At 35.4% G+C, this 13,414-nt stretch overlaps 1 long non-coding RNA gene and 1 pseudogene across 7 annotated transcripts in view; one reads left to right on the top strand and one right to left on the bottom strand.

Moving 5' to 3' along the window:
* LOC118152959 (uncharacterized) overlaps positions 1-13,414 on the bottom strand; it is a 328,047-nt gene that overhangs the window by 204,751 nt on the left and 109,882 nt on the right. The window lies entirely within an intron of this gene.
* Positions 2,846-3,659, top strand: LOC100385024 (WD repeat-containing protein 74 pseudogene; annotated as a pseudogene).

Raw genomic sequence — 13,414 nt, 5'->3', positions numbered from 1 at the left:
ATTAAACAGAATGTACAAAGGGTATAGAAAAGGAAGATGAGTGATTACACTTCCAATTGAAACTATAATTTTTTACAATATTTACACAACTAAATGTTTCCAAGTATCACTGTGTTTTCAAGGTAAAAAAGCATCTTTGTGAATTAGGTAGTTTGTATGCATATCCACTCTTCAAGGTACTAGTACGGAATTCTCTTAATAATGTCCACCTGGTTAGAGTATAAGCTGAAAGCCTCTTTTCATCAGTGACCTCCCATACTGTGATGTTATGTTATTCTCCACTCTGAAACTTCTATACACAGATTGAAGAAAAAATCTGTGCTAACTTAAAGGGAGAAAGTAACAGCAATATCTCATTTTCTAACGTTCTCCACAACCTCAAATTATTGGACTTATATATTTTTTTACATACAGAAAGTGCTGAAACATCATCTGATTTAAAAAATAAAACAAAACAAGCCAGGACCTCATTTAAATTAGAAAAACAACTGGACTATAGCACTGAAAAACAATAGTGAATTATATTATCTTTGGACTAGCCATTTGTAAGGCGATTCTAGAAAGTAATTTGGATGGCAAAGGCAAGATATAAATTCTAAACGTATTTACTGAGTAGTTATTATATATACCTCTTTGTTCTAGGCCCTAGATTTACAGAGGTGAACAAGAAAGATATGGTCTCACTTTCCCCTCAGTTGGAGAGGTTATTCCAAGTAAAACTATATCATGATTAACTTCACACCTATGGTAAGTGTTCTGAAAGACAGAAAGTACTGTAAGATTGTCAAAGAGGGAAAAGTGGACACTTTTGGGAAGTCAGAACCAGTACGTAAATGTGGCTGACATCTGCTAAGGTGAAGATGAATTCACAATAAGGAGTTAAAAAGAAGAAAAGAAATACGAGAGAGTAAGAGGACATAAGGAGAGAGAATTTTAGAACAAATAGTAAAAAAATTTTCCTATGCTTACTTATGAGTATAAATTATGTCTTATTTAGTAGTGTTAAATAAAACGCTTAATATTTAATTTTTGTTTAGCCCCAAGCAAGATACTGTCTCAAAATCCAGTTTTTCAGGTCTGGTACAGTCACTGTGTATATAGCCAACTTGCATTTGAGGTCAGTAACAAATTGCTTTAAAGTTGTTGTCCTTGTTGATGCCTGAGCTACCACAAATAACAAATCCTATTTTAAACGTGTATTTTAAAGGATCAAAATAAGTCAGCATTATTAGCTTTCAAGAAAGAGTAAAATATGAAAAGTTAAATGTCTTATATGATTCTTTTAGCAAGTAATGCTTTATGTTGAATCTGTTCACTATTGACAGGTAAAAAAGAATAGTTAATCAATTTGAAGGAAAAAAAAATTAGTTGGCCCTATTCTAGAGTTTATTCATTCCTGCCTTATAAATTATTTGGGTAAAAATTCACTAGCTTGAAGTTGGTGACTATCTTTGACATGATTTCATGCTCCTTTGAAAGTTTCGTCTATAAAGTCATTTAAAATAATACACTTTTATGATTTTGGACAAACATGCCATTGAAGACTTCCTGTCTATTCCAAAAAGAATGTCTAGAAGATAGGAATTATCTTTCCTCATCCAAAAGACACAAAGCCTTTAAATCTTTAGATAAGACAGAAGATGTAGAATCTATGTGCTTTTTTAGATTTATAGTAATCTATTTGAAGAGATGGAATAAAATAATGTTTATTTTATCCTAATGGATACTCCAAGAAAAAAATATTTTCATACAATTTTTTCAATTCTTTTAAAAGACACGGAAACCAAAGTCTGGCTGGATTCTTATCTTGGGCTTTTATGATTTTATATGTTAATAATGTGCTTACCCTTGCTTTTACTTTTTGTTATTGTTTTACTTTTATTTTTATTGGTATAAAAAATTGGCTAAGTTTAAATCAGGTCTAGACTTATTGATTGCAACTTGACATTTAAGTGTATATTCTGTTATATAGTAATAACAGAAAAAGCATTCTGAGATGTTTGCATGAAGGGTGTCATACATAGCAAACATAAATGATGGATGGATTATGTACTAGGTTTTTAAAAGTATTAGCTAACCTACTTACTAAGCCACTTAAAAATATTTTTAAAAAATCTTGGGTTCCAGGGAGACAAGAAAGAATGGAGGGCAAAGAATGCTGTATTGATTATTTTTAAAAGTTAAAAAGAGTGATCTCAAGTAACTTGCAAAAGTGACATCAATACTTAATAAAATAATGCAACAAGTATTCAAAGAAGAAATGTTAAGTCCAGAGGCAATGAAATCAAGAACAATGTGAAAGATGATTTTTTAGGTGAAAATTATGACAGGTTATCAATATTCATTCCCAATAGAATTTTATAAAAAACTAACAAGTAGAAGAAAGAAAAACAGTGTGTATGTGCATACAATACTCAGTTAATAAATGAGGTCTAAAAAGATCTATGATTTTATCAAGTTTTCTCAAAGTCACATTCAAGTACAACTACTCTTATGCTAACCTGAATTTTTTGTTTATATTCTCAGCTTTAATTCTTATTGGCCCCAGTGTACTTGAAATCTTATGAATAAAGCTAGCATTATTGAAAGAAAATATATAAAAAAGGACATGCAGTACAATATTAAATTTCACTATGTGTTTCTAAAGGTGAACACTTGTCTATATAAAAAAAGGGCTGTGGAATGTAATGATATTAGTATAAATTTTGGAGATCTGAGTTAAATTTTGGCCCTCTAGTATTCTAGATTTATAGCCATAAACAATCTGGATATTTTTGTTTAAATTATCTCTTCATTTTTCTTAAATTATTTCTTAAAATTTTCTTAAATTATTTCTTAGTGTCTTCATACAGGATGCGCCAAGACCCAGCCCACCCCCATATGGTTGCCACAGGTGGGAAAGAGAATGCCTTGAAGATGTGGGACCTGCAGGGCTCTGAGGAACCTGTGTTTAGGGCCAAGAACGTGCGGAATGACTGGCTAGACCTGCGAGTTCCCATCTGGGACCAGGGCATACAGTTTCTCCCAGGATCACATAAGCTTGTCACCTGTGCAGGGTACCACCAGATTCGTGTCTATGATCCAGCCTCCCCTCAGCGCTGGCCAGTCCTAGAGACCACCTATGGAGAGTACCCACTGACAGCTATGACCCTCACTCCTGGAGGCAACTCAGTGATTGTGGGAAACATTCATGGGCAGCTGGCAGAAATTGACCTTCGGCAAGGGCGTCTACTGGGCTGTCTGAAGGGGCTGGCAGGCAGCGTCTGTGGGTTGCAGTGCCACCCTTCCAAGCCTCTACTAGCCTCCTGTGGCTTGGACAGAGTCTTGAGGATACACAGGATCCAGAATCCACGGGGTCTGGCACATAAGGTTTATCTCAAGTCTCAATTGAACTGCCTCCTCCTGTCAGACAGGGACAACTGGGAGGATGAGTCCCAAGAACCTCAAGAACCCAACAACGTGCCCCTAGAAGACACAGAGACAGATGAACTTTGGGCATCCTTGGAGGCAGCTGCCAAGCAGAAGCTTCGGATTTGGAGCAGACCCAAGGAGCTCTCCAAACCAGGCGGAGAAAGAAGAAGTGGCCTGGGTCCACCAGCCCCTGACACCCCCCTGTGCCCAGTTTGTAAATAAACAGCTAACCCCCCCCAAAAAAGTATTATAGTATTACAGTATTATACTACTGTATTAGTCTATTTTCATGCTACTATGAAGAATTACTCAAGACTGGGAAATTTATAAAGAAAAAAGAGGTTTAATGAACTTTCAGTACCACATGGCTGGGGAGGCTTCACAATCATGGCAGAAGACAAAGGAGAAGTAAAGCATGTCTTACATGGTGGCAGGCAAGAGGGCATGTGCAGGGCAACTTCCCCTTATAAAACCAACAGATTTCATGAGACTTATTCACTATCAGGAAAACAGCACAGGAGGAAAAAAAACCACTCTGATTCAATTACCTCCCACTGGGTTCCTCAGTGACACATGGGCATTATGGGAGCTACAATTCAAGATGAGATTTGAATGGGGACACCGGGAAATTTATATAAAATATTCTTTTCACCTTCACAAGCATTGCAGTTATTACATATAAAATATCTAAATTATAATAAACACTATAATTTATAGTTTAGTTAATTGTAGACCTTTTATGACCTTAAATAGCATTGTATAGTAACAAATATTAGGGAAGAAGCTAGTTAAGTCTAGGTACTTGGCTGAGCAATAGTCAGGGAAGGAGCTTTGAGTTCTGATCTAATAGAGATATGACCTAGTTGCGTATTAAAACATAAAATTGCAACAATAACAACTCAAAACACACTAAATGTATAATTTTAAAGAGCAATAAAGCTATAAAAAGAAAGAACAGATGCTGAGCTGAGCTTTCATTGATTCTGAATATCCTTGTGTGAATACCATTTTTAAACTCATGATTCTTTATTCACTATCAACTACTTTTCTACGGGTTCTGGCTATTTGATCTTTACAAGATAATCCAGCCTTAGGCTAGCCCCATCTTCCACACAGTCTTGCTTCTAATAATGCTGGGACACAGGTGCCCCAAGGAGTAGGCAGGCTGGCCTTGTCTTCACTTTCAAGTATCACTTGACATTAAAATTTTCCCTGATCTCCTTGTTTTAAATAGAAAATAGGTACTCACCAATTCACCATTCTCAATTTTTATCTTACTTAACATTAAGTTGCTTTTTAATTTAATATGCTCCCTCTCACTAAATGTAAACTTAAGGAAATTGAAGGAAGTGCAAAAGTTCTAAGGCACTTATGAAATGACTGGGAACTATAGAGGTAAGTGTGACTCAGCATATTCAGGCTGCATAAACCACAAGAGGGAGTTTACTTTTACCCTGAGGGTAATGGAAGCCAGAGTCACTAAAATGCAAATAATATTACCATATTTGCATTTTAGTGACAATATAAAATCAATCCTAAACTATCTACCAATTAGTCTCATCAATGCATTGCTCTAAATTCCTTTTTTTTTTTTCTTTTTGAGACTGGAATCTCGCTCTGTCACCCAGGCTGGAGTCCAGTGGTGTGATCTCCACCCACTGCAGCCTCCACCTCCCTGGTTCAAGCAATCCTCCTGCCTCAGCCTCCAGAGTAGCTGGGATTATAGGTGTCCGCCACCATGCCCAGCTAATTTTTGTATTTTTAGTAGAGATGGGGTTTCACCATCTTGGCCAGGCTGGTCTTGAACTCCTGACCTCAGGTGATCCGCCTGCCTCAGCCTCCCAAAGTGCTGGGAAAACAGGCATGAGCCACTGCACCCAGCCACCTAAATCCTTTTTAATATTCTTCCTATTTTTGAACTCGCGAGCTTTTTGCTACACCCACAGGAATCCCAGTTCAATGTAAACAAACTGCACAGCCAACCTTCACATCTTCACTTTGGGACAAGTGGGCAGTTCTTCCCCACAGGATAAAAGAAATTGTTCTTTAGCATTCTCTAGTGAAGGGCTTTCTGGAACCTCAGTACCTCTGCAAAGAGCAGGGACTGTATTATCAAACCACTCCACTGCTTCTCCTGTATAATCATTCCTATCGCCTTCAGTTAAATACACTTTTGTCTCTTCCTTTGAGATTTCTGCAAACTGCCACAGTGCTCCTTATCTCTGTGCTACTGTCTCTTCACTTCAAGGGGACTTCCTTGATATTCTTTTTGTTAATTGAGGATACAGCACCTGATTCATAATAAATCATTGAATCTTATTACCAATCTAGAAGGGCTCAACGTTTATGTGGAAAGCTTCTCCAACCTCACTGTCAAAGTGATTTTTATAAAATGTAAATTAGAACATGTCAAACTGTTCCTTAGAATTTTTCGTGGTCTTTTTTCCACCCTTCTAGATTTAAAAATATCATACTCTTTAGCCTATAACAATAATTGTCAACCAAGGGTGATTTTGCATCCTATGAGACATTTGGCAATATGTGGGGATGTTTTTGATAGTTGGAAAGGAGCTACTGTTATCCAGGGAGAAGGGGCTGTGATACTGTGAAACATCCTAAAATACGCAGAGTGGTCCCCCACAACAAGTCATTATCTGGTCTAACACATCAATATTGCTGAGGGTGAGAATTCTTGACCTAAAAGTTTTCAATGATTTCGAAGCTGTCTATAAATTTGACAGAATCTTTATTATTATTCTTACTTACTACATTTGAGCCATGACAGCCTCCTTTCTGGTTTTTTTTTTTTTTTTTTTTTTTTGCCTAATGTTTTCCTATCTGAAGGGCCTTACTCATTATTGTTGCCTCAAACAGTTTCTCCTGTCCCTTTTCAGAATGCAGAGATGCAGAGAAGCCACTGAGGGGAGTACACAAATGACATGAATGAGTCAGACCTCAATTGTGAAGCTAGAGAGCCAAGGAGGCTGAGGGAACTTCAAGGCCTTATTAGGTATTTTCAGGAGTTGAGATTTTCCCCAAAGAACAGAAGAAGCCAGTGATCAAATATAAGCAAGGAAACAGTATGTAGAAATTTCTGTTTTAATATAATAATAATGTTAGCAAGAGGAAGTACTTATAGATTATATTTCAAGAGTCATAATTTAGGCATTTTCATACAGATTTTATCTTGTGTAACTTCCCAATAAGTTCACGATAAAGTGAATATCATTATTCATATTTGCAAGTAAGAAAACACATTGAAGTGAGTAACCTCATCTCCCAGAGTCTCACATGCTCACAAGTAGGACAGGCAGGATTCAGTTGTAAAAGTATTCTGATTCCAGATTTAGTGCTCTTGCTATCTTGCTACAGAACAGAGAGGAGAAAAGTTGAGGCAGGTGACAAGATAGAGATAATATGTAATGGTCAGAGCTTGGGGCAGATTGGAGGCATTGAAGATGTAACGTAATATGTCAATAGTACTGAGGGTGAGAATTCTGGTGATGGAAAGAATTAGGTTGTCTTGAGAGAGAATTAGAGCATGCAGTTAGGAATTGGTAACTGGATGTAAGAATGAGGGGAAGAGAAAAAAATCAACTGGATTTAAGCCCGGCTAGTAGGTTATATGGAGTTATCCATTTTTATTTCTTATTACTGTTGAAGATGGCAGTGGAGGAAATGGTGAATGGTTAAATCAGATAATAATTTTAGTTTTGTAGTTATGGAGAAGTGTATTATCTAGGTGGATATTGTTCAGGAGAGAGGAAAGTTTCCTGAGTTAGATTAGGGAGTCATTGATACATAATTTTTAATGAATACCAGATATAGAATGAAAGTCATCAAGGGAAATTTGTAGAGAAGGAAAGTGTTCCTAGAGTATAATCCAGGAGAATCTTAGCAACTGTGAAAGTGAAACAGGAAGATAATTCTGGAAAGAGTGTCAAGGAAAAAGCTGCTAGAGTGGTCAAAGAAAAACCAGGCAAGTCTAATGGCATGGCTATAAAGAAAAGAGAGAGTCAAAAGGGAGAAATAGGAGAATGAGGCTTAATGTTATTAGCACATAAGTACGAAGAGGACTGAATGGAGTGATTTGATTACTGATATGGTGGTTAGTTAGAATCTAGATGTAAACAGTTTCTGTGGTGTAATGAGAACAACAATGAAATTGTATGAGAAACAGAAGTTTATCAAAAGGGGAGAAGTGTAAGCCACAGAGGTGGGAGACACACACACAAACACACACACACACACACACACACGAGAGAGAGAGAGAGAGAGAGAGAGAGAGAGAGAGAGAGAGAGAGGAGATAGGAGAGAGAGAGGAGAGAAAGAGAGAGAGAGGAGAGAGAGAGAGAGAAAAGGGAAATTTTCTTGCTTGAGAAGGTAGAAGGTGACAGCATTTGAAGTAGAGATGGCATTGGCAGGCTATGAAGAGAGTATATATTTTCAATTTCATTTGGGAGAAAAGAAGAAAGGGAGAGTGTAAATGCAGACTATGAATTTGTGCAATTAGTTACATGACCTTTAGGGTGTGTTTCTTTGTCACTATTTTTGCATTGTGATATTGAAGCTATCTACTAAGATCAGTAGTAAGATGAAGAGGTAAGATATAGGTATTTAAGAAATAGAGAAAGTATCTGACAGAGCTATAGATATTTTTAATTTTTTGCATTTTTTATTGCATTTTAGGTTTCAGGGTACATGTGAAGAATATGCAAGATAGTTGCATAGGTACTTAGTAGTGTGATTTGCTGCCTTCCTCCCCTTCACCTATACCTGGCATTTCTCCCCATGCTATCTCTCCCCAACTCCCACCCCTGCTGTCCCCCCACTTTCCTCCCAACAGACCCCAGTGTGTAGTGCTCCCCTCCCTGTGTCCATGTGTTCTTATTGTTTAACACCCGCCTATGAGTGAGAACATGTGGTATTTCATTTTCTGTTCTTGTGTCAGTTTGCTGAGAATGATGGTTTCCAGGTTCATCCATGTCCCTACAAAGGACACGGCCACACCACCCTGAATGCACCAAATCTCATCAGATCTCAGAAGCAAAGCAGGGTCTGGCAATGTTAGGACTTGGATGGGAGAGCTACAGATTAAGGGCAATAGAGCAAACTAAATACAGCAGTTGGAACTGTAGAATGTTTGACTACACATTGGAAAAAATGCTGATGTGTAGAGTTGTTCAATTTTCTTTAGCAATGCTTAGCCCCCTGAGTACAGACCAAGACAAGGCAGAGATTTGCATTTCTTCAAAGATAAGATGTGAAAAAGTTCGACTGAAAAAGTAATGAGACAAATTGTTGACCACACTCACAAAAAAGAGTGGCATGTAAGTTGGAATTGTTGAAGTCCGAGTAGTTCAATGAAAAAGCTTAGAAGGGTAAGAGGAAGTGGTCAGATAATGAAATATCATCTCTAGATATAAGCTAAGGTGACTGATAACTAGGTCCATATATGGACATGAGCAGCAGCAAAGGGCACTGGAGATAATGTCAAATGAATTTAAGGTCAGGTGTAGAACGATTATCCATCACAGGTTCTTAACTTCACTCAGGGTGGATAGTGGACCCTGTGCAGGCTATCAGCCAGATGCCAGTGCTTTCTAATGTCAAGACTGCCTCTCCACTACCTCTATCTTTCTCCTTGCTCTGTCAATCATTTCCTGTCTTGCAATCTTCTTTTCAAATATTTTTAAAAATCTAAATTACTTATAGTTTACTGTTTTTCAACAATTAAGCAACTGTCTTTTATAACTAAATTTACTGAGAGCATACTCATATTACAAAAATTATTTAAAATGATATAAATGTTTAGGCAAATGTAATATAAATACTATAATGTACATAAACCATCATTGGTTATTAACAGTACATTTTAAAAATAGTATTCTTCAACTCATTTGGCATTATTGAAGTTTCCTGATGAAAGGTTATGTATACAGAAGACTGTGAGATAGAAGAATGATGTTTCAGAATATTTAGAATTTATAATAAAATTCTGGGTTATTATATTTATGATAAAAACTACTAAGTATCTACTTTTTAATCTATAAAGTGAGCATTTAATGTTTACATGTTGGGGATAATATTTATTAATTCAAAATTGACCTTAAAACGTCTATCCCCTGAATTAAAAAGACAATATACCTTAAACCTCCATTATCAATGCTTAATATTTATTACAGATAAAAATGAGCTAAAGGGAGATAAAGTGGTCTTTAACAAACAGGTGAATACAAGGAGATTTGAAAATCAATGAGGTAAAATTGTCTTCCCCTTAAAATGAATTAAGTTAAATCAATTTATTGCCAAACCATGAATAATAATTTATTTAACTATTGCTTCCAGGATTCAAGGGATCCAGACATTAGCTCTGATAGATTGCAGAACTGAGTTACTTGGCAGATGTCACCAAAGACTTATTGGTAGGGCAGACATAAAATCAGGGTGATCGTATGCATCCTTATTAATGCAAACATACTATCAAATGATATTAGATGACCTCCTCAAGGATAGGTGTAAAGATAGGTTTGACCTTTTCTTTTTTTCTCTCTTTCAAAATATTTTTTAACTCTACTTTCTAAAATCTTCCTGCTCTTCCAATTTTATTATGTTATACTATTTGATAATTTCTTGTTTGAAATGATGAATTCACTTTCAGCAGACGCTCTTTCACATTTTCTTTGAGATGTTCTGAAAAATATTCCCAAGACTAGCTTTTGTTAAAGTAATATCAACCATAACTTGTCTGGGTTTACATAACTTGAAAATTTTATTACTACTTTTACTCTTCAGAAACTGGAAAAAAACAAGTTCTTGTATTGAATCGTCTCATAAAGCCTGGCTTCACATGTCTTTTCTTTTTTTTTGTTTTGTTTTTTGTTTGTTTTCCCTCCTTTGTGTGTTGCTTGCATTTTTCTGCCTGGATTCTTGAAAGATTTTTTTACCTTGAAGTTCATAGAGCTCACTAAGATATATCTCAGGAATAATCATAACATAAATATGTTTATTGTAGCATGAGGTGTACCACTTTGACCTAGAGTTTCACGTGTGATTTTTCAAATTCTAGAAAGAAAAAAAAAGTTCTATTCAATTTTAAATGCGTATTTTTGCTCTAACTTGGAAGTATAGTTTTCTAGTGGTAGATGCTCTCATATTTGTAATCCTGCTCTTGATGTCTCTGATTTTTACCTTTCATCCTCCATTTGTTTTTTGGTTCTTTGATTAACTCTATGGATTCATAATGAGCTGAGTTTGATTTGCAGTAATATTTTTAGAGTTGAAATTACCATTTCCCTCTAAGTGAAAAAAAAATGAACATTTATTCCAACTGTACTGTTTTTGACCACCATGCTAATAGTCTTTAATACAGATTGGGAGTTTATTGGGAACATAAATATGACTTCTTACTGCAGTATTTCTTGACCAGGCAATCTGTATGTACCTCAGTCACCACATAATTTACTGCCATCTACAAATTTCTGCTTTACTTCTTTATTAATTTTAAACACATTTTACTGTGTATATTTGAAGTAAAATAAGATATAATAATAAGATGCATACATATAGATTTGTTATTACTGTGAAACATAAACAAAGGTCAAATATTTTATTTTCTTCACTAACAAAATATATAAGAGTGAAAGAGTGAGTCTCACTTCCCACTCTACTTACTGAATCCAACGCTGGTCCTGAATTTAATAGATGCTTAATAAATGTATATTAAGTGATGTTCTTTCACATAAATGTTGATGTCCATCTTTCTTAACAAAGCCTTCTATTTTCTTATAATTTTAAAGTATTTTCTATTTCATTATGCTGCAAAATTACAAATGTGAACAATCATTCTTTGTGTTCTGATACAAACTTCTTGAGTGAGAGAAAATAAAATGGAGATTCCTGGCCTGTTCCATTCTGATGAGTCAGTAGTATTTCTCCATGGTGGTAAGAAATTTGTTCTACTGAAGAACAAATCATATATACTAATATGATTTCCTCCATTCACTATCCTATAAATTGAGAAGTATAAGCAAGATTTTTAAGAATTTTTTTTTGGTATTTACTTTATTTTCACTCTTTCCCCATTACCTCGTATTACTGCTTCTTAGGAGTTTTATAGGAAAGGAAATTGATTCCTATAATCTTATATTTCTGGCATATACAGTTCAGTTTCTTTTTTTTTTTCTTTTTTTTTTTTTTTTTTTTGAGACGGAGTTTCACTCTTGTTACCCAGGCTGGAGTGCAATGGCGAGATCTCGGCTCACTGCAACCTCCGCCTCCTGGGTTCAGGCAGTTCTCCTGCCTCAGCCTCCCGAGTAGCTGAGATTACAGGCACGTGTCACCATGCCCAGCTAATTTTTTGCACTTTTAGTAGAGACGGGGTTTCACCATGCTGACCAGGATGGTCTCGATCTCTCAACCTCGCGATCCACCTGTCTCGGCCTCCCAAATTGCTGGGACTACAGGCTTGAGCCACCATGCCCGGCCAGTTCAGTTTCTTATATGTCATATTCAATCTTCCTAAGTCTGAGAGTTGCTGCAGTACTTCTTCCTGTATATATCTTGTTATTGAACCAACTATTGGGTACTATGCTCAGTACCTTTGTGACAGGATCAATCGTACCCAAAATCTCAGCATCCTGTAATATAGCCAGGTAACAAACCTACACATATACCTACTGAATCTAAAATGAAAGTTGAAATTATTAAAATGTAAGAATACATAGAAAGCACAGAGTTACTTTTGTGATTTTATTTCCACTTCACTATCCTTCCCCAAAAATATTGACTTTAAAAATCAGAAAAACGGTAGGTTAGTTATTGTTCTGTTGATTCCAGTTAAAGAAATAATTATAATTTCAGCCAAAAGAAGAACTATTGCAAGAAAATCAAGTGAGGGAGTTTATGTAATTTAAGGTCAGGTGTTCTATATGAACCAAAAAATAGATTCATTATTTCAAATGTCTCTTTATTTCTGATGCATTTCTATATCTCCTTCAATTTTTGTTTATCTTTCTCTCAGTTGGCTCACTTCCTCTGTTTTTCTATGCTATAACAAACAAACAAATGTGAGTTCTTGTTGCTTGAATTTTTTATATTATAACTTAGTTCAGCTGGAGAGGCTTTGTTTTGTCTCACAACCTCATCTGTGTGTTTACCAACAAGGGCTAGCTAAGTGTTATCACATACCTACCCCTATTCACCTAACATGCTCATTTTACTAATGACTATGTGGTTAGAATCTGAGTGAAGAATATTTGTTACAGATGGAAGAGGGTATAGATAAAAAAAATAGATAGCTACATAATCATAATCTTAGTACAATTACAGTTAGGCAGTTTTATAGAATTAATTTGAAGGAAAAATTTACCTATGTTGATAAAATTTATTTTTTCATGTCCCTAATACTCTTAGGGTAGATGTGCTGGATCCAGGAAATGAAACATTTTTATCTACACCACAGGTAATTTGGAATTGCCTAACATGAATATTTACCTTGGTTTGATGGAAATAAATAATGACGGATCTAGGTATACTCACAATGCATAACATTTCAATTAAATCTTTCTTTTAATCTTTTTTTTTAGCTAAGCATCTAAATTTTCATCAAATTTTTGTGTATGTGAAAGGAATAGTTTTTGACATATCATCTCTCCTTTTGAAGGGACAAAGTATACCTCAGAGAAGTACACACTTGCAGTCTTTTTGTATATTTTATTTTCATTCTTTCAACCAGAGATAGTCTAATACTTAAGATTCTCTGTTCTCTTTCCAATATCTCTCTTGCTACCTTTCAAGAATCAATTTAAATAATATTAGCATATTTTTTGCAAAAATATAATCACTTTTAAGAGGAATTTACATTTTTTCACTTTGAAAAAGTACAACAGAAATATACATATTATAAATGTTTAGGGTATATAAGGCTTTGAGGATATGATCAAAAAATTGCTTGCCCTGACATCACAAAAATAATGGTCAACAAATTTCACACTGTTTCAGT

The sequence above is a fragment of the Callithrix jacchus genome, chromosome 1, assembly GCF_049354715.1.
Source record: "Callithrix jacchus isolate 240 chromosome 1, calJac240_pri, whole genome shotgun sequence".
In the NCBI taxonomy this organism is placed as follows: domain Eukaryota; kingdom Metazoa; phylum Chordata; class Mammalia; order Primates; family Cebidae; genus Callithrix; species Callithrix jacchus.
Note: the sequence above shows the minus strand (reverse complement) of the source record. Positions and strands in the feature narration are given on the sequence as shown.